Here is a 24,925-nt window from a genome sequence, read left to right on the forward strand (position 1 = left end):
GAGTAAGTGTCGAACCTAATCTCGGCGAAGTAATGATGAGGCTAGGACACAACAAACAAAATAACCTACAGTTAAACAGTATCTAGCAGAATAAAAGTAAAAGAAACAATTCAAAAGTAACGGGGAGGGGTATCATGCTGTGGGGGAATACCAACATAAGGAATCACAGTAATATCGAAATAAAACAATTAAGGCACTTGAACCGATAACAACAAGAAATCATAATAAACTGGCAATAAGTGCACGACATAACTCTTCACGCTTTTATTCTCAATCCTCACCAATACAATCAAATAATAAAAATGTGAACGGCATTACCCTTCGTGCTTTATCCCTTTTCCTCACCATATGAATATTAGAAATGTGTACGGTATCACCCTTCGTGCTTTATCTCTCTTCCTCATCATATGCATAAGTATCAATGTAAATGTACACGACATCACCCTTCGTGCTTTATCACTCTTTCCTTACCAAATGTATAAGTATGAATATGCATGATATCACCCTTCGTGCTTTATCTCTCTTTCCTCACCCAAACAATAGCAACAACAACATCCCGGTAAGAGAATCAACATAAGAATAAATGCATCCTGGCAAAGGAATCAACAATAAGAATTAAATACGTCCCGACAAGGGAATCAACTATAACCAAACTTGTACCAACAATTAACTTCACAAATGAGCCTAAACTAGAGCCAATGATAAAAAGTAACCCAACACCAAGAAGATAATCATAAGTCTTGCTCAACATGGATAATCGACAATTTAGGCATTTGTAGTACTTATTAAGAAACACAACGATCACATTTTAAGACTTACGAGCATGCTTGACACCAACATATAGATACTCGTCACCACACCTATACGTCGTACACTACACTAGCACATAGCAAATAAGACACAATACCTATTCTCTCAAGCTAAGGTTAGACCAAACACTTACCTCGAACTTCTACGGCCAACTCAAGCCTCAAACACCGCTTTTCCTTTAGAATTCGCCTCCAATTTACTTGTATCTATCCCAAATTAATTAAAGAACATCAATAAATGTTAAAGAATTCATACCCAATGCTTAATTATAGGTTTTCTATCATTTTTCCCAAAAGGTCAAAAATCGACCCTGAGCCGGCTTGGTCAAAACTCGAGGTTCGAACCAAAACCCGATCACCCATTCACCTACGAACCCGAATATGTAATTAGTTTCGAAATTTGACCCCAAAACGAGGTCTAACTTTCAATTATTCAAAAAGCCCTAACTCTACCCAAATTCCCAATTTCTACCATAAAAATCCTAGATTTTATGATGAAGATTGATGAAATGCAATGGAAAATAAAAAGAAAAAGAATTAGAATCATATACCAATACTTTGGGGAAGAACTTGCCTCTTGAAAATTGTCTCAATGCTCTCTAGTTTTGAAAATATGAAAATGTGGGCTAAATCCCGTTTTTGCTACTGTTTTAAGAAGACTCGGCAAGCCTTATTCGTGTTCGCGAAGGGCCTGCCGTGTTCGCGAAGGGCCGCCTTCCTCAGGCTTACACGATTGCGAGTCCTCCTACGCGTTCGCGAAGGATAAGCCCCCCTGACCTTCGCGTTCGTGGACCAAGGTACGCGTTCGCATAGAAGAAATGATGAATCCCAACCCACCTCCAATTTACTATACGCGTTCACGTGCCAAAGGTCGCGTTCGCGTAGAGCAGCCCCCCACTGCTCCACGTTCGCGATCCAGGTTACGCGTTCGCGTAGAACAAATCCACCCCCAGCCCCAGTTTCCCTTTCGCGATCGCGAGAGTGACTACACGATCGCAAAGCATGGTGCATCAGACATCAGATACCGCAAAACCTGCAACTTTTTCTAAGTAAAAACCACCCCGAAACCTACTTGAAACTCACCTAAGCCCTCGGAGCTCCAAACCAAACATGCACACAACCCTAAAAACATCATACAGATTTGTTCGTGCGATCAAATCGCCAAAATAACACCTAGAACTACAAGTTTAGTATCAAAATCAAAGAAAAATCTCAATAACTGTTAAAAGGAACTCGCCCTTTGACACCAAGGGATAAGAGCTGATTGCTGGCGATGACTTGGTGAAGGGAATCTATGAGAGAAGGTTTCAAATTTCCACAACCGAGGATCCGATTCACGTCATATGAAGTTCGTTTCTTACCAAATTTTACAGGCTCAACTTAAATACCATATGAGACATGTATCGGGCTCCGAAATCAAAATACGGGCTCGATACCATCAAATTCAAACATCTTTAAATTTTCAAAAACTCTAATAATTTCAGTTAAACAATTTTCTTCAAAAATTCATTTCTCGGGCTTAAACCTCGGAATTCAATTTCGGGCATATGCCCAAGTCCCATATTTTTCTACGGACCCTCCGGGACCGTCAAATCACGGACCCGGATCCGTTTATCCAAAATATTGACCGAAGTGAACTTAAATTCAATTTTAAAGTTAAAATTAGCACTTTTATCAAATTTTCACATAAAAGCGTTACGGATATATGCCTGGACAGTGCATGCAAATCGAGGCGAGATAAAAGGAGGTTTTTAAGGTCTTGGAACGCAGAATTAACTTTTAAATCAAGTGATGACCTTTTGGGTCATCACATGACCAAGTCACAATCCCTACGGGTGCACGCCCACACCCCCGTCACCTAGCATGTGTGTCACCTCATTTATCAAAATAGTACGAAATTCTGGGGTTTCATACCCTCATGTCTAGATTTACAATCGTTACTTACCTTGAACTGGATGAAATCCTACTCCGCGATGCCCTTGCCTCTCGACTCGGCCTCAACTCGCCGTCAAATCTATCCAAAATCAGAATCATAACATCAATAAATGCTAAGGGAACGAAGCCCATGCGAAAATAATCAAATTTCATCAAAAATTCCGAAATTGGTCAAACCCGACCCTTGGTCCTACGTCTCGGAATCCAACAAAAATTATATCAATAAAATCTTATCCTCCCACGAGTCCATACATACCAAGAACATCAAAGTCGGACCTCAATTGGCCTTTCAAATCCCCAATTTATACTCTCCAATTTCAAGCCATAATTCCCCAATTTTAGGCTTTAAATCCCACAAATTTCATGTCTAATTACTTAGAAATCCTCATAGAATCGAGTATTGAGTTCAAAAATCTTACATCCAAGTTTTTCCCTTCGAATCCCTCTTCAATCCCTCTCAAAAAGCTTCAAATCCGGCCAACAATGGTGAGAAATGGCTAACAATCTAGAAAACCTCTATTTAAACCTTCTGCCCAGGTATAATTTCCTTCTTCGCGAACGCGGTCAAAGCCTCGCGTTCGCGAAGCAAGAAAATCACAGACCAATTATTCATCTTAGAAGGAGCCCTAAATCCTGAGGATCACTCGACCCCGACTGGTCAATCTCCTGTCATTGCTATTCCTTTACGCGAACGCGAAGCCTCAGCTGTCCAAGTCTTCGCGAACGCGACCTTACCTACGCGAACGCGATGCACAAACTCTTGGGGTCCCAGCTACTCCATTTTCCCTACGTGAATGTGGCCCCCGACTCGCGAATGCGAAGAACATTTTCTCTCATAGACCCAGCTCTTCTTCGCGAACGCGAAGAATAAATTCTTCTGCAACAAAAACCAGCAAAATCTGCAACTCTTCAAAACCAAGAATTGGTCCGTTAACCACTCGAAACTCACCCGAGGCCCTCGGGACCTCAATCAAACATGCCAACACATCCCATAACATTATTCAAACTTGTTCCAACCTTCGTAATGCTCAAAACTATATCAAAACATCAAATCATCCTCGGATTCAAGCCTAAGGATTCCAAAACTTCCGAATTCCGAATTCGATCAAAAAGTCTATCAAACCTCGTCCGAGTGACCTGAAATTTTGCACACACGTCACAAATGATACAACAGACCTACTCCAATTTCTGAAATTCTATTCCGACCCCGATATCAAAATTTCCACTGCCGACCAAAAAATGCCAAATTTTCAATTTCGCCAATTCAAGCCTAAATCTTCCATGGATCTCCAAAACACATTCCGATCACGCTCCCAAATACCAAATCACCTAACGAAGCTATCTGAACCATCGAAATTCACATCTGAGACCTTCTACCCATAAGTCAACATCCGGTTGACTTTTCCAACTTAAGCTCACTCAAAAGAGACTAAGTGTCTCATTCCTCTACAAAACCACTCCGAACCCGAACCAACCAATCCGATACTACATAATACAGCTGAACAAGACATAAAGAAGCAGAAATGAGGAAAACAGAGCGGTAACTCATAAAACGACCGGCCGGATCGTTACAATCCATTAATTCATAATTTATCATATTATGTAGCACATGTAAAGAATCACTTATATATCTTAAAGTTAGTAAATTTATAATATTTAATTTCTAGTAAAATCTATTACGTGATGTGGTTAAATAAAACATGTAATTTTATAAGTAACATTATCAACAGAAGTATGTTGAGAGATTTTGAGATTTCTTAAATAAAAATTCTTATCACATAATCTAAGGAGAAGATTTCTTAAATAGGAAAATGTTTGTTAGTATTAAACCTTTTCAATAATTTATAACTGATATTATCAATAGAAGTATGACAAAAGTTTTTGAGATTTTTTAAATAAAAATTTTGCGTCACATATTCTAAGGAGAATTTAGCATAACAAATTCCACATAATTTTACCTTGTAATCTAAATCTAATTTAAAGTTTGGAGAGCTTCCATATTAGAATAAAAATATCTACTATATGTTCATATTTTAAGGAAGTACTTAAACATAATAAAATTTGCATATTTAACTGTAACTAGTTTTTATGTACGTGTCTATAATCATAGGCGCGTCTAAATGTTAATGTTAGATTTGGGAATATATTTTTTATCAAAAAAGTATTAATCTCTTGCAACTAATGACATTAAAGACGCTAATTTTAGCTAATTCATTTTCTTATCATTAAACTCTTTAGTTACTTATATGAAGAAAAAATATATACAAGAAAGACTTACTTTGCCTGTGAAAAGATGTGGCAGGTTGAACTATAAGAACTTGGTTCCCATTATATCTTTTTATTATATGAAGGAGAAGAAATACGGGGTCTTTGAATATGTTAGTAATATTGGCTTTGCTATTTATCTAGACGTGTTACCATTCAAAATCGTACGTGTACATATATCTCATGAATTTATATCCAAAAAAGAAGTTACCACAATTTAACTTAGTTTGTTTAGCCGACAGATAGTGAAGTTACACACATCCTATTTGAATCTTTTCTACATCGGTACTTGTTAACATAAAGCATATAAGAATACATTTAGCATACAAAGCACAAAACTACTGTAGTGTTGTAGGTAGTATGTACAGAGTACCACCCCAACTTCGACAGCTTGATCCTATCGAAAGGATTATTTAGTACTTGTATATTTTTAATTCTTTCCGATACAGTAAATCAAACATAAAGGAAAAGAAGCACGTCTTTTCATTAAAATTGAGAAACGAAATATCTAGCTTGAATCATAGTTTATTTTTGTCTTAAGTTTAACAAAACCGATCTCAACTTTAAGACATAATTGCTGCTCCTCAACAAGCAAATAAGCCACCAGATCGCGGAATACTGAGTTTATTAAAAAAATACATTTAAAGTTAATTTACAGACATAAAGAGAAGGTTGCAGTAACAACTCGCAAATTGCTTCCTTAAGAGAAGTTTGTCGAGTATTTGTTAATAAATGGCGCGTTAACAGAAAAATACTAAATTTGGAAGTAGAATCTATTTAGAGATCTAGTTTTATTCCTTTTATCAAAATATCCTATAAATTTAGTAGATTTATCCTCAAAAGAACACCATCGATATTTTCACTATTGGCTGACATTACTAATTAATTAAGCACTTTGTATGATACAAACATTAAAATTCTAAAACTACTTACGATTACCATGCATTTTTAAATCGGCAAAGGGCTAAATATACCCCTCTACTTTCAAATATTGTTTACCTGTACCCTTCGTTATACTATTGAGCTATCCATACCCCTACCGTCATGTGGAACAAAATACCCCTATTGTCATACTTTGAAACAAAAATACCCCTATTTTGGATGGAGTGCTATGTGGCAAAACCAAATTAAAATGACCCATTTCTTTTTTTTACCCGATCCGTTTTTAAAAAAACCCAAACCCGACCCTTATTTTCATTTTTTCCAGTTTTTTTCTAAATTTTAATTTTTAAAAAACGAAAATATTTTGTTAAAAAACAAAACAAAAAAAATTCTGTTTTTACAAATTTGTTATTTCCAGTTTTTACAAAACAAAATTCTTTTAAAAAACTTAAAAAATAAAAAAAAATATTTTTCAAAAATGAAAATATTTTGTTGAAAATAATGTTTTCAGTTTTTAAAAAATGAAAGTATTTTGTTATAAACTAAATTTTTTTTTGTAAAGGGTTTTAGCTTCTTTGGGTTCTACAAATAAATGATTTTTTTATAAGGTATATGAAATTTTATTTAACATATGAAACGAAAAAGAAGGAAGAGAGTGGTGGGTGTGGGGGGGGGGGGGTAATTTTGGGTAATATAGCAAAATTAATGTGTATAAATATGGGGATAAAAAGAGATAAAACAGAAAAAAATATTTTTGTTTTTTAAAAATTGAAAACATTATTTTTAACAAAATATTTTCGTTTTTGAAAAATATTTTTTTTTTCATTTTTTCATTTTTTTAAAAGAATTCTGTTTTGTAAAAACTGGAAAAACAAATTTGTAAAAAGAGAATTCTTTTATTGTTTTTTAACAAAATATTTTCGTTTTTTAAAAACTGAAATTTAAAAAAAAACTAGAAAAAAATGAAAATAGGGGTCGGGGGTTTTGGGTTTTTTTAAAAACGGATCGGGTAACAAAAAGGGTCGTTTTAATTTGGTGTTGCCACGTGACACTCCATCCAAAATAGAGGTATTTTTGTTTTAAAGTAATGACAATAGGGATATTTTTGTTCCAAAGTATGACAGTAGAGGTATGAATACCCCAATAGTATAACGAAGGGTACATGTAAACAATATTTGAAAATAGAGGGGTATATTTAGCCCTTTTCCGTTTTTAAATCTATCATGCTTACGCTAGTTCGTGTGAGATAGAGAGAGAAATTTAAGAGTTACTTAAGATCATTGTTCTTCAAGCAAAGGTAGAAAAATTTTCAATGGGATTATTCGCAACACAAAGATCAGTTACAAAATTTACTAAGTTAAATTAGCGTATAAGGAAAAAATAAAACGAAACTAAAACTTCTAAAAAGATAAATGTTGCATACTATGCAATCTTCTTGTAAGTGGATAAGCATTTAATGTGCATCTAATTAATCATATATAATAAAAGTAAGGGAAACAAAAGGAAAAAAAAAAGACATAAAAGAAAAAATACATAAATTTTAACATGTTCCAAGAGGCAAGAGTAAGAGATGTTGAGAGAGAAACTCCAACTTCTCACTAGACTTTATTCTTTCCTATCTTCCTCCTCATAATAATCAACCACAAAATGACCAACACTACTATAATTCCCAATACCGATCCACCTAATTTACACTCTATAAATATTGATGAATCAATCACTACCCAGAAAACCCCTTCTTTCCTCCAAACTTTACTCAACAGTAATGATGCCTCAATTCCAACCATTACTGATACCCAATACCATATTGACATGTCTGGAAGAAACAATAGCAGCCAACAATTCAGATAACTTCATTTCACTTTCCACATAAAACAAAACAAGGTTTTACTCTCCTTGAAAATACTCCATTATAATTAAAGTCTTTGGCAGAAAAGTGGGACACTTACCCCTCAAGCAAAAATTGCAACACTTATGAAAACGAATAGTCTTTGGCCCTCATTGATTTAGGTAATGACTTCTTCCTCATTAAGTACCAATGAGAAGAAAATATGACAAAAGCTCTCCACGAGGGGCCATGGTTTGTGTTAGGCCATTTCCTATCAGTTAGAAGATGGGAACCTAAGTTTTTACCATCTAACTCCAAACTTACATATACAGACATTTGGTCTAGGTTACCAGAATTACCCACTGAATTCTATGATACTCATATCTTACAACAAGTTGGAAATAAATTAGGTGAGCTACTAAAAATTGATACATGCACGTCATCTACATCATGATGAAGATATGCTCGAATATGTGTTGAAGGTCTTCTTGAACAACCATTAAAATCACATGTATTTATAGGGAATTATCGCCAACAAATCCTTTACAAAGGACTTAATATGTTATGTGTCTGTTGTGGTAGAATTGACCATACTACAACATATTGCCCTATCAAACTCACATTACTAGTTCTACCAACACCAACAGCCACCACTTCTTCTTCTGATGAACATGAAACAAAGGATCTACAACATCTACATTCTGAATGGAAGACGGTTACTTTTCCAAAAAAGCAACCGAAATCTATGCTACGTCAACATGCAGCAAATCACAGCCCTAAAGATACCACTTCACCGTCTGGGCATCGGCCAACTGACTATGACAAAGGTACACAATCCTCAATTTCTATTACTAGTCAATTAACAAATGTTACACCTAACCACCTACCTAACAACAAATTATTAATAATAATAAATAGTTTTGCTTCATTAACTTCTTCTAACGGCCTAGTAGGTCAAACACCTACCCATAAATTAGTGGACATATCTTCAAGCCCAATAGGAGAAATAGTGGCCCAACTACAATACAGACACTAATAACAGGTCGATCCAAATAACTACAGCACAATCCGATCAACCTCTAGAAAATCACCTTGATAATTACTCAACTTCACTCCATTCTAGGGCAAATAGTAACCCTACTGCCACTCATCCTATTTCTACTAATGCCATGTACACACCAACATCCCAAACACCCAATCAAACAACACCTACCATGCACTCCACAAATTTTATTCTCAGCCCATACACTACTACAAACAACCATCATGATCTCTTCCAATCTTTTCCTCAGCCCAATTCACCACAAAACGAAGCCAATCATCTTTCCATGCACACCACTTTCCTGATGTCACACCCCTTTTTTACCCCTCCAAAGAACAATAATATGTGTATGGGTCAAAGAGATTTTCCAATTAAAGTGACAAAATTTGAATAGGGATTATTTTATTGTTCAGAGTCGCCACTTGGATTGATTTTTTCGGTGTTCCAAGTCACCATTTATTTGGATCCCTAGTCAAAGGAAGGTTTGACTCTATTTTAATCGGTCCGCAAAAATAAAGTTCGGGTAAGGAATTCTGTTGATCGGGGAGGAGGTATAAGGCATTCCCCGAGTCTCGTAGTTCTAGTACGGTCGCTTTATTAACTTAAACTGGTCTTGAATTAATTTTGGACAAACTGTGATCTATATTATTTTCATGTTTTACCTATCCTCTTTTATCTCTTGATTATTAGAAAAATTAAAGAATATTTTTGAATAATAAGATGTCATAACCACACTACGCAAGCGAATGCATGATCTACGAAATTTATTATTTAGTCATAACGGCGCTACGCAAGCGAATTCGCAGTCATGACAAACGATTGTTAGCACGTTATTTACTTTTGAAAAATTTCTACAATTGTGCTGGAGGAAACACTAACCCTCTTTTTTTTCGAAAAATTTATTAAATGTCACTACCACGCTACGCAAGCGAATCCGTGATTATGACAAAAGATTTATAAATTAATTAAAACTATTGAATATGACATGAAATTGATGAATTAACTTATTAAAAGTTAAGCGTCACGCTACACAAGTGAGTCCATGAAGTTAAAGCACACCTACTATTTGCCTAGCGTTTAAATTAATTAAAAGGAAACGAGTTAATTAAAATAGTAGAAAAATCTGATATTATTATTATTATTATTATTATTATTATTATTATTATTATTATTATTATTATTATTATTATTATTATTATTATTATTATTATTATTATTATTATTATTATTATTATTATTATTATTTCGTACTTTATAGTTGGGAAACATTATGCAAATAAATTTTGGACCATCTTTAACTATTTTAAAAGAAATGAGTCAACTTCTTGTTAAAAGAAAAAAATGGGCCAGCTTGTATAGAGCTTTTGGGCTGCTGGAATTTATTATTAAAATGGGCCAAGAAATGGATTTCAATTGGCTCAATGCTATATAGAAGAAAATGAGTAATTTTGTTGTTTAAAGGTAAATGAGCCAGCTTTTATCTTTGATTCAATAATGCCCAAAGTTGATACAATCTTAGCTCTTTACTTAGTTTGCGTTAACGACCATTAACTTCATAGTCACAATTGTATAAATGCCTACTTTACAGAAATAGCCATTTTTGCAAATCCGGCAAAATGGCCAGATTCACAAAGATATCATCACAATATTCCTAGAAGCATATGTTGGCAGTGAAATTTCAGCAACTAAAACGAACTCATGATATGTGTTATACACCTAAAGTCATTCATGACATACTTAGCATTGTTACTCGGATACAATAACTTGAAAACATGCTTAGAAATCCATAAACGACTTACATATCACATTCAAAATCTTACAACTCAATATTCAAGTATTATGAAGGACTATATTTACATTATCACATGCTTGATACATAACAATAACATACAAAGCTCTTTTGTTGTCGAACTATTCATCACATCAAACACATTTAAATGGTGCAACATGTTCAAGTTGTTCCCATTGCTGAAAATGCATACATTGCGAGTCTTAAAGGATTACCTTTGATAGCAAAAGAATAAATAGTAGTTCAGCAACTAAAGCAGCATAAAAACAACAGCAAAACAGCAGAGAACTAGCAGCAAATCCGTGTTAAAACAGCCCGAAAACTTAGAGAAAAACCCAGAAACGAACTCTAAAGAGGACTTATACTTTTCTAAAAATTTGCACTCTAAGATTCACTCCTAAAGCTCACATTTCAGCTTACTTTTCATGTGTTCAACTGCTGAATTTTTTTAATGTTTTTGTGTGTTCAAAGTAATTGTAAAAGCTCTATGGAAGTGTGATGGAGTCCTCCCCATAATGAGGAAAGGACAGCCCCTAAAATAGGCAAAAAACCCCAACTTTTTGGACAGATTTTGGTTCACCAAAAGTCTACCTGACAAGGACTGACATTGTGTGCTAAACACTGTTCAAAATCTGTCCAAAATCTACTATGTCAGAAGCAAGGAGAAAAAATATCATTTCAGCCACCCTACTAGTAAAAGTAGGCTACTAGCACCCTATTTTGTGATAAAAATATCTAAATTTCAGATTTTAACAACACCAATATCACCCTATTGATTCAAATTAAATCAAGTATTAAACACATGTAATTAAACTTCAACACATGTACTATGAACCAACATGAGCAAACAAAAGTTAAATATTAAAGCCAGACAAAACACACGTTATCGCTGAAGCGATTTAACAAACCAACTAGACAAACATAATCAGAAATGGATTAAATAAAGAAACAAGACAGAAACTAATTCTAACCCAAAAAATAAGAAAATTAATAACGTGGCAGGATTACGATTTTACCATACACTCTCAAGTATTTCCTCACTACCTCACTTTAATCAATACAAAGCTATTTTACTACTTCAACAAGTGCAAAAACAGAAAATTTAACATTTCAAACTTCAAAAACTAATGCTAAAATAATTAATAATAGACAAAATAAAATCTGAAAAATAAAAATAATATAAAAAATCAGCCATGAAAAAGAATAGGATTTTTACCATTTTACAATTCAAGTGGCCGAAAAATGGTGGTATGCCAAAAGAGGGTGTTCGGGGAGGCCGCCGGAATCTGGTCGGATTTTGGTCGCCAGATTTTCAAGTTGAAATTGGCATCAATAGCTAGGTCTTGAAGAGCTCTAACCATTGATGTAGGTATTGTGAGGTGGTAGTGGTTGGAGCTTCAAAACTTTGGGCAAAAAAGTGACGGAAAAGTTTCCTAGATCTAAGATTCAAGGAGTTTGATGGGTTTTTGAAGAATTTGGTTTTGAGATATGGAAAAAGGAGGTGTTGGAGATTACATGGTGAAATTTTGATATGGTTTGGAGGTGGTCCACAGCCGGTGGGCAATTTCTGGCGGTGGTGGAGGGGCGGCGGTTATAGAGAAGGAGAGAGAGAAGAGAGAGGGAGGAGAAAATAATTATGGGAGAAATGGGGGCCATTTTTCAGATTTTTGAGGCTTTAAATACCTAGGCCAAGAGTGAATGAGATCCATTGAATCAAGATGGAATGGATTGGTAAGATTTGATCTTGTTTCATTTAGTGAAACGACTTAGTTTTGAGGCAAAACTACATAGTTTCAGACCCTTTCAATGGCAGCCCCTTATCTTGCACTCTTGGACATTTTTTCTTTCAAATTTAGCCCAATTTCTTCCTTATTCAAACTTACTAAACTAAATTTTATACAAACAAATAAAATAATTAATTAACTTATTTAAATGATCAATTAACTACATTAATTCACCGATTGAACATTTAGTTAATTTTTAAAATGCGCAAATGAAGAAAAATTTATTTTTGGTATTTTTATGATCAGAAATATGCAATTAAACACACAAAATTGAAAAAACTATTAAATAATAAAAAACACTAATAAATTTAGGAGGTGTTAAAATAGCGCAAAAATTAGGTATTCACACCTGCCCCTCTTTGCTCGAGAACATGAAGAGTTTTCGTGCAAAGAAAAGTGAATGTCATGGCTAATTTTTGCTCACATTTCACTCCAATGAAAGCATTTTTGAAAAGGGTGACCGAACCTTGCTTCCGGGGTTGCCTACATATCCTTGGCTATAAAGGAATTAGGTCAGTGTAGTTCTGATAAACTTTGGTAGCTGGGACTACCAGACACTGGATTTAAAACTGTTGTTGTTGTTGTTATTACTGTTACCTACTGCTTACATCAAAAGGAAAAGAGAAGAGAAACTATATATGTTTGCAAACTAAGAATTACAAAATTCCTATCTCTGTGTCTTCTGGAGTTAAATCTTGATTCTTGACTTGCTCGCATGTGTTGACCTTAGATTGGATCTTGATACTCTTTGAAGAAAAGATTATGACTCATTCTCGATTGCTTGATTTGCTGCTCAGAATTTGGCAAAGTAAAACTTGAGAAGCTGGGTTGCTGACACCTTATCAAAACTGACTCCAACTATCTTGTGAACAACAGACTTCTTTCTTCTAGTAAGAAAACTAAAACTTCAAGCTTTAATCGTCACTTGTGCTTTACGGCGGGGCCTACAAAGATATCAAAGACGAACAAAACGAACAAAATTTTTCTGCCCCAGTTTGCACTAGAAAAATTTTGTGATTTATTATAGAAAGTTATAAACCATTCTAACTTATTGAAAGGAAGACAAAGACAACAATATACCAAAAAAGGAAATGTAACCAAAGGTTGGTGCCTTGTATTATTGAAAAAGATGTAACTAGGGGTTGATGCCATGTATTACTGATAGGGAATGTAATCGGGGGTTGGTACCCTGTAATACTTAAAGAAAATGTATCCAAGGGTTGGTGCCCTGTATTATTGACAAAGTGCTAAAATCCCTCTAGGCGAAAAGGTTCTACCCGAGTTAAACCACGTAAAAACAACTTGAACAAAGAGTGCTTCTACTCGTAACTATGAGCTGGATCCCTCTAGGCGACAAGGTTCTACCTGAGTTAAGCTACGTAAAAACAACCTGAGCGAAGAGGACTTCTACCCGGAGCTATGAGCTTGATCCCCCTAGGCGAAAAGGTTCTACTTGGGCTAAGCTGCGTAAAAACAACCTGACCGAAAAGTACTTCTACCTGGAACTATGAGCTGGATCCCCCTAGGAGAAAAGGTTCTACCTGGGTTAAGCTGCGTAAAAACAACCTGAGCGAAGAGTACTTCTACCTGGAACTATGAGCTGGATCCCCCTAGGTGAAAAGGTTTTATCTGGGTTAAGCTATGTAAAACTAAGCCTAGGTGAAGAGTACTTCTACCCGGAAATATGAGCTGGATCCCCCTGGGTGAAAAGGTTCTACCTGGGTTAAGCTGCGTAAAAACAACCTGAGCAAAGAGTACTTCTATCCGGAACTATGAGCTAGATCCCCCTGGGCGAAACAGTTCTACCTGAGTTAAGCTGCGTAAAACACCCTGAGCGAAGAGTACTTCTACCCGGAATAAGAGCTAGATCCCCCTAGGTGAAACGGTTCTACCTGAGTTAAGCTACGTAAAACACCCTGAGCGAAGAGTACTTCTACCCGGAATATGAGCTGGATCCCCCTAGGTGAAAAGGTTCTACCTGGGTTAAGCTGCGTAAAAACAACCTGAGCGAAGAGTACTTCTACCCGGAACTATGAGCTGGATCCCCTTAGGCGAAAAGGTTCTACCTGGGTTAAGCTGCGTAAAAACAACCTGAGCGAAGAGTACTTCTACCCGGAACTATGAGTTGGATCCCCCTAGGCGAAATGGTTCTACCTGAGTTAAGCTACGAAAATGGGAGGTATGAACAATAGTGATGCATGCTGAAAATAGAAAAATGAAGATTTTAAGGATCTTACGTTTGGTTACGTTCTTTTTTTTTTGGTTCTTTATTTCATGGAATGCGGGAAAGAATTTGGAGGGGACTTCCCTTTTGGATTGATTATTTCTGCAAAGCGGTTTCTAGCCCTTGTGCAGTTTCTCTTTGGTTGCACCTGCTTCACACAAGGTTGCTTTGGATTGCACCTGTTTCATATTTTTAAACAAAGAACAATTGTTAGTTTGAGACGGTGGTTGGTTTTGTGGCCTTGGTTGTTTTGATCACTTGATCTCGGCCCTTTCAACTGCAACTGGTTGCTTCCTGAATACCAATTGTCTTTCTGACTCTAGAAAAATCCCAACAATCATTACCAATCCCATTTCCTTCATACATTACTGTTAATCCTTCAACACGACAAACAACTTATAACCATGCACAAACACACCACTCCACCTTTTCCACTGAGAACCCAACATCAACGACCCTCCTTAATGCCATTCAAGCCACTCAACATTCACTTCCTCAACCCAGAAATCATGCAACACAACACCCCCCTCCAACCACTTACCAAGTGATATACACATCACAAGATTCAAATCCGTTTCAACCTCCTCAATCATGGTTGGAGATGGGATTACAAAATCATGCACTGACATTCTCCATGATCGTGAACAACCAAGAGATCATAGTACATCTCCAAAACCCTCAAGACTTAGCACAGATAGTCGTAGAGGGCATAACAGCGGCGATAACCTTTTATGGCTAGTACAACTGGACGACCATGCCCATACAAACCACCAACTCATAGTGGAACCCCTTCCAGCAACACTACAATCCCTATCCAGACCCACCATTTTACCCACAAACCCAGTCTCAAATCCCTTGGATTCACGAGTATATCCACATACCCCAAGCAATGCCACTTTCTCCAATGAGACCCTTCGAACCACTAACACCCTATACCTCAATGAGTCCACATCCACCAAGTCTAGGAGAACAAGAAATACTAACTCCTCAGGAAATAGCAGCAGTCATGGAAGAAATGAGGGAAACACGAACGGAACCAGTATAGCTAGGAGCATGTAATATCTCCATCCTCAAGGAACAATACAAAAAAAATATTGCTCAACTGTCTACTAGAAGTGATCAAGTGTTTGATCAAGCTGAGGCCACCAGTAAACCCAGAAGCAGGAAAATTTACAGTGGTGATCACACCAACTCTCAGAAGGACGTCCCAGTAGGCAACCTAGGAGAATGAAGCTCAGGTGGAACAAACCACAGCACCACCACAACCACTTCAAAGAACTAGATCCATGAATTTTGTAATATGGAATTGCAGGGGTGCACAGTCACCGAATATTCGAAGGAACTTCCGTTCCATGCTGTTTACCGTGAAAATGGTAATAACAATTAAATTTGATTTTGTGGTTCTAAAAATACGTGATCTATTTTTATGCTAGTTGTTAGGCAATGGATGCTAAGTAAAATATTAGAATGCAAGATTATAGCTTAGAGGCGATATGATAATCAAACCAAACAGCTGGAGATCGGGGCCTCGAGCTGACGTATATGAGGCCTCGAGGTCGAGTTGGGTGGACGACTTATAGCGATCGAGGGAGGACTAACAGTTATGAGAGCTAAAATGATGGCTCTTTATGATCAATGATGAGCAATAAATGAAGAACAATAAATAGAACACAATGAATATAAGCAATAAATGGAAGTAATGAGATCAAGAGAATATGTTAGAGAGTAGAGAGAATGTTCTTGTATATTTAATATTGGGTATTCGATGTCCTACAGAATGACAAGGATCCGCTTTATATATGAGGGGGTATCCTAACATAGTACAAATGCATTTATTACAAAGATATGGGGAAGTTAATGCCATGATGCAGGCTTATACTAGCCTAACATGCTTTGTTATCTCTAACTACATGCCTTGGGAACTTCTCACTTTTTCACCATAACCGCCGATCTATACTGCCCCGAGGTTGGACATCGATAGCCCTTTGGGGGTGAACCTTGACCATAGCCTCGAGACTTTGAAACATGCTTGCAAGGCATCGTAATGACGAAAAATTGGACCCTTCAATTTTACCGTATACAGATAGTCCCTACATTTCTTAGAGTGGAATGATAAGAAACAACTTTGATATCCATCTCTTCGAACTTCCTGCGATGATGTCGTACTTATGAAGTAAGCCTTTGTGATAATTGAGGCGTCCCTTCGGTTTATCTTTCTAGAATCATTCAATGCACTTCCAATTCTTATTCTCCTAAGCGATAATATCGTTGCCGGTTCATCTCCCAAAAACGTATTGATTACGCCTGCCAATACGTATTTCAAAGACATTGATGGAGCCATCGGTTACGCTTCCACCCTTTCTATAAATGGAAGCCTCCTGGAACCAATTATCCATTCAAGTGTTCTTCAAAAGACTTTCACCCCTTTCTTCTCTTTATCCTCATCCATTGTTATTTCCCATGTTTGAGGCCCGTGGCCTTAAGGTTACATGGCGACGTTCTCATCAGTTATGCCCTGGCTGTTTTCCAGGGCTTTCCCTTACCGAGCAAGATTGTACTGATTTGTTGTTGTTGTTGTTGACCCAAGGTGATGAGAGAGAAATCTCAAATTATTCTCGCATTAGAGGATATGCAGACTATGAACTTCTACTCATCTCTCCTAACTACCCGGTGTGACGCCTCACTCCTTTTGCTTTCCGTGGAGTGAGGTGGTACTATCTACTAGCTGTTGCATCCCACACCGGTGTAACGTCTACAGAAGTGGCTTCACAATAGTAGTGCTTGAGAGATCCATACTCGCCAGATTTTTCACCCAGCCACTTCTTCATCCCTCTTCGCTCCTTCATCTTTTTTCTTCGTCTTTATCTTTTTCTGCTTCTTCTTCATCTTTTTCTTCTTCTTCTTCTTCTTCATCGTTTTCTTCTTCTTCCGCATCACTTTCCTCTTCTTCATTTTCTCCCTTGAAGATGCCATTTTGGAAGATCGAGATGAGGCCCCCGAGGAGATGGTGCTCGAAGATACTGCCGTCGAGGATGCACCCCCGAGAATAGATTAGACTCTTGGCTTATATATATATATATATATATATATATATATATATATATTGCTTCTTTGTTTCTGTGTAAGGACCCCTCATGGACTTTTGTAATCATATGTAAGGACCCCTCGTGGGCTTTTGTAATTATGGTTTACTAATACAAGGATATTTCTTCGATTTGTCTCTGATTTATGCTGAATTCCCTTTTTATTTGCGTTTGTGAAAAATCTGAGCACGTGATTCTACCGGTTGGCCCGAATATCATATCAGGGCGTAGTTATTCCCTCGGTTCTTAATCGTCCAATATTATTTCCCTGAAACGCTTTGCCATTTCTCGGACCAAGCCCGGATTAACCCGATATAGATTTAGGTTACCGAAACCGGCGACATTGAATCGAGCGAGAATGAGACCTCGATTTTTAGAACAAACTTAGATCCATTTAGATACCATTGGTAGTTCTTGAGGGAGAATTTTCTCGAGTGCCTAGGAATAAATATAGCCTCAGGACTTTCGCGGGTAGTCCCCGAGTGAGATTTATCCTAAGTTCGGGTGGCCCAAAAAACTTAATTTGAACTTAGCATGAAGGTAGCCCTAGGGCTTCATCAGTAATTCTTGAGTGAGAACTGGTTCGAGCTCAGGTAGCTCAAGGGCCAAGGAATCGAGTGAATAACCCGCATTCGTAATAGCAGAAATCCTCAAGGTAGGATACTACCTCGAGGTTGGACTTATATATGAGCAGCTCTTTTTTAGAGCTTAACTTTCGTTTTGGCAGAGATCCTCGAGATCGAGCACTATCTCAAGACTCATAGTGATATTAATGGCTCCTTGGAAGCTTTATTCTCTTTTGACGGAGGTCCTCGAGATCGGGTACCATCTCAAGGCTTGTAATGATATTGGGGGCTCCTTAGAGCCTTTTTTCTTTTTTGACGGAGGTCCTCGAGATCTGGTACCATCTCGAGGCTTGTAATGATATTGATGGCTCCTTAGTGCCTTTCTTCTTTTTGGACGGAGGTCCTCGAGATCGGGTACCATCTCGAGGCTCGTAATGACATTGATGGCTCCTTAAAGCCTTTCTTCTTCTTTGACGGAGGTCCTCGAGATCGGGTACTATCTCCAGGCTTGTAATGATTTTAATGGATCCTTAGAGCCTTTCATCTTTTTTGATGGAGGTCCTCGAGATCGGGTACCATCTCGAGGCTTGTAATGATAATGATGGCTCCTTAGAGCCTTTCTTCTTTTTGTCACGACCCCAAACCGGACCTGGTCATGATGGCGCCCCTCATGAAGATAAGGTCAGCCGACACAATTCCCAAATCAATCATTTTCCATTTAAAAGTGGTTTTTATACCATTTATAAACCATTAATCTCATAATGAACATTTAAAAGAACAATGCGGAATAATTACACAAGCTCGACATCGGGGTGTCACTAGTCATGAGCATCTACCAAGGTCTGAATACAACAAAACAGTCAAGTGTACTAAGTACAGAAATGGAAATGAGATGAAGGAACAGTGCTGCGAACGTCGTGCAACCACCTTGCTAACTCTAATGACTCCGCGTCTGAGCAATTAATACCCGCTAGCGGATTCTGAAATACCTGAATCTGCACATGAGGTGCAGGGAGTAATGTATGTACTCCAACCCAGTAAGTAATAAGAGTAAATAAAGACTGAGCAGTAGGAAACAATGAATCCACATTCATGATAAATCAATAAGCACACAGGCTGCTAATTCAGAATACAAGTCGATCGTCTTATTAAAATCCAGCCTTTTGGTAAAAATCATTTAAAAATGCTTTCCGACAGTTTCAGTAAGGGTTCAATACCGTTTATAATAAAAGAGATGAAAAACCATAATCGGCCCCTCCAGCAAAACATAGTTCGTAAACAGGCCCTCGAGCAAAACAGGAATCATAAATACTTCATAATATGAAAATCTCAGTGGAAATAACAAAGCCAAATCAGTGATTAAATTCTGAACATCTCATAAACCCCAGCTTAAATGAAAGTTGTTTTAAAACATTTGTTCAAAATTTTCAATAGAAACTCAATATAAAGATGAGTGAAAGCAGTCAATAAATCAACATATTTGGTATAAACTCATTTTAAAGAGGAGTGAAAATCAATAAGTTCATAAACAGGACCCTCAGGCAAAGCATCACTCATGTGCATGTATGTATCTATCGCCCCTCGAGCAAGCCTCTCAGTTACTCGTGACTCAACTCTTACCAATCAGCGCTCACACTCAGCACTCACAAAAATAGGTACCATATAGTAACCGCTATGTTGCGCAACCCGATCCATATATCGCTGCGGCGTGCAGCCCGATCCATATATCTCGTCGACGACGCTCACTGGGGGTGTGCAGACTCCGGAGGGGCTCCTACAGCCCAAGCAATGTATCACTGCGGCGTGCAGCCTGATCCATATAAGTATCGCTGCGGCGTGTAGCCCGATCAATATACATATATAAATATATATATATTGTTGCGGCATGCAGCCCGATCCATAACTATATAATCCTCACAACCAAGGTCTCGGCCTCTCTGAATCATTAACCTCACAATCAGACTCTCGATCTATCTCAGCCATCAACCTCACGATCACTCAGACCATCAGTAAAATAGGGAACTCGTCCCAAACAGTTATCATATTTTTAAGAAATAAAGTGATAAACCAGATTTAAACAATAAACAGGTAAAACACGACTAAGGATATGTTTTCAAAACAAATAGAGTGAGAAAAATAGTGGAAGTGCCCCTAAGGGTCTCAGCAGGTCGGCACAAGGCCCCAAACATGACATATAGCCCAAAATAAAATAACATCAAACAATTAACTATCAATTACGCATTAAAATAATCGTTCGGAATGGACTAAGTCACAATCCCCAGTGGTGCTCTACCCCACGCTCGTCATCTAGAGTGTAAGTCACCTCAACATAGCATAACAATGTGTAATCCGGGGTTTCAAACCCTCAGAACAGCATTTACAATCATTACTTACCTCGAACCGGCTAAATCTCTAGCTCGCGATGCCCTTGCCCCTCAAATCGGCCTCCATGCACGTTGAATCTATCCAAAATCAGAACGAATACGTCACAATATGCCAAGGGAACAAAGCCCAAGCGAAAACAAATCGAAAAATGCCACAAATCCCGAAATTAGCAAAACCCGAGCCCTGGGCCCACTTCTTGAAACTCAGAAATTAACATCAATCAAATCCTCATCCTTTCACGAGTTCATACATATCAAATTTACCAAAATCCGACATCATATGGTCACTCATATTCTAAAAATTTACTCTCCAATTTCAAGCCCTAATTCCTCAATTTTTAGGCTTAAATGAGTCCAAAAATCTTACCTCGTCGATATTGAGTCCAAAAATCTTACCTCCAAGTGATTCCCTTCGATTCCCTCTTCAATTATTCTCAAAAGCTCCAAAAATTGTTCAACAATGGAGAAAATACACCAAAAATCGCAAAACCCATCTTTTAAACATTCTACCCCAGGCATAACCGCATCTGCGGTCCAAAAATCAGCTTTTGCGGTACCGCATATGCGGTCAACTCATCCGCTTCTGTGGAATTCATTAAAACCGACCTTAGCCACATCTGCGATCACCTTGTCGCATCTGCGACTCCGCAGGTGCGGTCCATATACCGCATCTACGGCTCCTGGCTCTACTCCTCCAAACCGTATCTGCTCCTTTCCTTCCGCATGTGCGACACCGCACTTGCGGTCCCCAAACCGCAGGTGCGAAAACACCAGAACCAGCAAAATTTGAAGCTGCAATCAACATTAAACTCCTCCGTTACCAACCGAAATCATCCCGAGGCCCCCGGGACCTCAACCAAAAGCACAGACATAACCCAATACCTTATTCAAACTTTCTCCAATCGTCAAAACACCTCAAACAACATCAAATCTACCAAATCACATCGGATTCAAGCCTAAGTTTCTAAAATCTTCCGAAATATATTTTTGATCAAAAACCAAACCATACCACGTCCAAATGACCTGAAATTTTGTGCGCACATCCCAAATAATACAAGGAAGCTACTGCAACTCTCGGAATTTCATTCCAACCTCTATATCAAAATCTCACCTATCAACCGGAAACGCCGAAATCTCAATTTTGCCAATTCAAGCCTAAACCTTCCTCGGACTTCCAAAATGCATTTTGATTGCGCTCCTTAGTCCCAAATCACCCAATGGAGCTAACCAAATCATAAAAATTCCAATCCGAGATCATATACAAACAAGTGAAATCTTGGTCAAACCTTTCAAATTTCAAGCTACAAACTGAGAACTGTTCTTCCAAATTCATTCCGATTTCCCTGAAACCAAAACCAACGATCTACATAAGTCATAATACATCACGCAGGGTAAGTTATGCTCGAGAACTGACAAACAAAGTGCAAAATCTCAAAACAACCGGTCAGGTCGTTACATCCTCCCCCACTTAAACATACGTTCGTCCTCGAACGTGCCCCAGAGTTGTTTTAAAAGCCAACCAATTGCTGAATAACCTTACCATGCATATACCCGGGGGTGATCCCACATCACCCTATCTCATATAGGTTTGATAACACAATATAACTGAAATCTCGCAATCCATCCTAGTCCATAAACCATAGAACCATATTTTTGCTTCTAAAATCATCAATGCGATTAGAATCTCACATTTATACTGTGAATACATCCGAACAAGCTGTACCAAACCATATCTGCTATCTCAGGTGCAATCACATGATATACCACATAACTCAAACACTTGTATTGATAACTTCTAATCACAGCAGCTGCACACAACAGCCAAATACTGGTAGAAAAATTCTTACCAACTAAAGTCTCATCCCAACACTTTCATATACTGCCAATGATCACTAAAACACGCAGTAAGCCATAACCATTCCTCAGATCAACCATTCATGAAGCCACTTCTCCTCTGGAAAAAACCATAGCAATTTATGAGCCGAACCTCGATATTATCCTTCCAACATGCTGGAATCGAATCCGTTCGTATTCATTAATAATCCCAATGATCTCCTCTGATCCAACACATTACTTTGGTGACATGACACATCAATACAGGCTTAAGCGACAACTTGCATAATACACACACAAATAAGCAACAGTCCGAACATACTCAAATCATGAAAATGACTCTAACGAAAGAGCTGCCCCTCAAGCTCACCAGTACCATCACAACACAAGGCTGAGAAACCATCTCTCATCATAGAAATAGAACACACGAATCTAACCCGCAAGGTCATAACTCCACATAGCTTCGCTGCAACGCCGATCCTATCCAAATATTTCTCCACACGAAACTCCTCGAGTAACTATGCTCGAAATCGACAACCACACACAATTTGATGTTTGGAGCCAAAGCAAATCATTACACCCACGCTGAAACAAATAACATACACCACGCAAACCCGAAAGGACATAACCGATACGCCATTCACCGAGCAACACCCAATCACTTTTCCCGCTCGACTTCCACTATGAAACTCCGATAGAACTGCACCATAGCTGCCTATAATCAACAGATCATAACGTCTCACAACACAAAAAGGTAACTCACAGATCTCTCTAGATTACCAATATGCTTAATAACAACCGAATCAACACATCCTTCGCCTACAACAACTCAAAGTCAACAAGGTTGTCTCAATGCCGGACACATATCCATATAGGTCTACCAATGGACCACACATCAACTCTAGTTACCCACAACAGATAAATAATCCTTCGAAGGTTCACAATGATTGAATCATAGCACATACTAACATCTGACTAACTTACCTACATTTGCCATCCACAACCACGAGCTAACCTGCGTATGAGAACTTCCAATATCCAAGTCCATAAAACATACGAAGTACCATATTTGATCCCAATTTCACCACTCGCATATATAACTCACCTCTAGTACTCAATCATTCCATGAGAGATACTCTAAGATTCCTCTGTGCTGCCAAGCAAACTCGAATATCAGCAGCCGATCTGACAAGAAGTGCTGCAGTGCTACCGAAGTACCATCAACTTAATCACATTACCTCTCTCTGAATCATATACCCTCGTCTAATTACCTCAATTAGCATTACCATTTCCTTAAACATCTAAAGAGTATTTCTCAAATCATCTGAAGCTCATTTCTTCAGTTTATCTGAACTGCCCGTGCTACCTAAGAATTTATGACCTTCCTTTCAAATTTGAACCGTGACCTTACACATGCTAATATCACTCCTACACAACATACCGCATAAACCGTACCATTCTAGGATAACCACAAGAACCTTGTATCGCTTCCGAGCCACAAGCAACTATGTACTTAACCAACCAAGAACTTTCCATTGTTCCCATCTAGAAGAAAATTACTATACATACCATGCTCCTCATGCCCATAGAAAATATACATTTCCAACTAAGGTCGAAACCATCAAGAACTCTCCGAGTTCCCCTTGCACAAACCAGACCTGGCAGGACTGAATCTTTCGAATTCAACCGAGCTACGCAGATCACTAAAACCCAAGAGAATTGCCAAGAAACACTGGTAGAAACTCATTACCTCGCAAGCATCCAAAGAGCTAATCGTATCCTTACCATACCAACTCAGCCTACTACCAAGCTATCCCATATATCCGAATTTCCTTCTGATTTACCTTCAACTTGGTACTCATTCTAGCTATAACATCACAATTCCTCAACCCAGACTTACCACACGGGACCCAAGCATAAAGCCACACCATCTAAGGCTTATAAGCCGCTGAATACTTTCTCATATATTCCCACAAGCACCACGATCAAAGTACTTTACTCTGAAGAGACTTCCTGCGAATCTAAATCTGTTACCTTTACCTTCCTGGTACTGATACATAGAATTTCATAATTTATAAGGAAAATACCACAGGTCTCGACATCTTCCAATGAAAACTCAGTTTCTAACCACAGATACAACTTTAAAATACCCAATTGTTATATGTAAAATCTTGAACATATTAGAACCATTCTCGAGAGTCATTCACTCTATTCAAACTGCAATTAGCCTGATCAAATGAACAGAACCACCCGTGCCTCAATAGCACTCCGACACCACAGGGTGTAACCTCATCCTAGAACAACCAAGCCACTTCTTGCTCTATGTACCGAGCATCCATTACCATAACAACTCAAGACACTCTAAGAATCCCATACACCTATGAAGCATGACATAACCTCTGTCAAAATTTTTCCTTTACTCGAGACATCCTCGGTCTCAGTCCCCGTAAGCCATAACTGATTCACCAGTGCGCCTCAAACTGGAACCAACATAGCACATA

Source organism: Nicotiana tabacum, chromosome 10, assembly GCF_000715075.1.
Source record: "Nicotiana tabacum cultivar K326 chromosome 10, ASM71507v2, whole genome shotgun sequence".
Classification (NCBI taxonomy): domain Eukaryota; kingdom Viridiplantae; phylum Streptophyta; class Magnoliopsida; order Solanales; family Solanaceae; genus Nicotiana; species Nicotiana tabacum.